The following is a 1813-nucleotide window of genomic DNA, read 5'->3' as shown; positions in this document are numbered from 1 at the left end:
TTCATCTTTTCTTTTCTCTTCATTCTTCTTATGCTCTTGTTCCTAAACAGTATTATGATGGCTATATAAACATATTCATCATTCAATTTTGATGACACAATCAGAAAATAACATTTATAAACCATTATAAAGAGAGTTATGTACCTTATTTCCTCTTCCTTGTTTCTGCCTTTCAACTTGCACGGGCTCCTCAACTTCTGTATCAGCTTCCATTTGTTCTTCTTCTTCTTCCTCAAGTGTCTGCCCCTATTTCCAAGAAGAAAAAAACAATAACAAATTTATGATGACTTATAATTTTATTTAAATGATAGTCCAAATTTATAAGGGTTTATATATTAGCTTACTTCATTGATTTTTTAAGTTTCTCTTTCTTTATCACCGTTGCCGAATTCAGCATCAGCTTTTACTTGTTGTTCTTCTTCATCTTGTGTTTGCTCTTATTTCAAACAAAAAAGAGATTTATAAATGCTTATAATATTAAAATAACTTAGCAATTTCAAATTTGATAAAGTCTCATAAAACATCAAAAACGCAATGACCTTAGAGTTTTTGCTGTACATCTGTGTCTTTTGTCCTGCTTTGTCGACCAATGTCTTCTTTTGTAAGATAAACATCCTCAAATCCTTGTTCCCATTCGCTTTTCTTCACTTTGTATCCTTGTTGAACTAGTTGTACAACAATGTCATAGTCCTTATCATCATGATGTGTTGGGTTCACCAAATGTTTGAATTCCTCAGAGAATCCAAACATTGTAGTAACCACACCCTGTAACAAGGATAAAACAACGTTTTATAAGTCTCTGTAAATCTCTTATTTATAAACCATTATGAAACAATATAGTTAACTTAGTAATCTCATGTGAATGGCATGAGCTAATGAGGGCATGACACAAGAAAAGTGTTAAGAGAAGTGAAACATGCGAGTTCACACACAAAACACAAGCCAAGAAGAAACAGAGCAACCATTCTGAATAATCTAATGTGAATGTTAAGAGCTAGTGTGTGAATGATGCAAGCAACGTGTTACAGAAAAAGTACAAAATGAAAAATATCTTAAATGTAAACACTTCACATTTTTTAGTAAGGCGCCTGCTTGTGACCCTTTTTCAAGGAGTATGTTTATAAACCTCTTTCTAAACAATACAGTACGAATAAATTTATAAATTTTAGTAAAAAGTCACATTATTTTTCTTCTCCACTCCAACACTTCAGTAATTGTCAGAGCCCCTGTTGAGTCCCCATGTAGACATAACGGATCTGCAGAATAGGTTTCCTGACATGGTTTTCCCAAAGTTTTACCAAGCATAGGCACTGATGACATAGCCCACAAATTTATGGCCAGCACAAAACCTTTCACTTCATAACTCTCTCATGTCCACGAACTTGAACTCAAACGTTTAACACTTTTCAAAACTTTATAAGCAACTTTACCCCAAGCCAACTTCGACAAGCTATCATAGTTCTTATAAGCCAGCAACCTTCCCTTTGGGATTAGAGAGCTTGAGTTTTTTGCAATAATTACCCCATCTGTGATTATTGCTATTCCTATAGATAGTCTCTCTAGTCTTGTCATTGTTCTTGCTTTCTTTTTGAGCATATCATACAAGCTTCTTAGTGTGTACTTGTCCCCCTTGCTTAGCATCCAAAGATAAAGTTTCTTCACTTGTCTCAACAATCTCATGAAACCCAGATTTATAAGGGGTTATAATTCCTTAATATTCAGCTTTCACTATCGAAAATTATCTCTTCCTTAATATGCAGTTTTCACTATTGGAAAATCTTTTTCTTTGCCGGAACCATTCAGATCAATCTTA

Source organism: Brassica oleracea, chromosome C3, assembly GCF_000695525.1.
Source record: "Brassica oleracea var. oleracea cultivar TO1000 chromosome C3, BOL, whole genome shotgun sequence".
Lineage (NCBI taxonomy): Eukaryota > Viridiplantae > Streptophyta > Magnoliopsida > Brassicales > Brassicaceae > Brassica > Brassica oleracea.
This window is presented reverse-complemented; position numbering follows the sequence as displayed.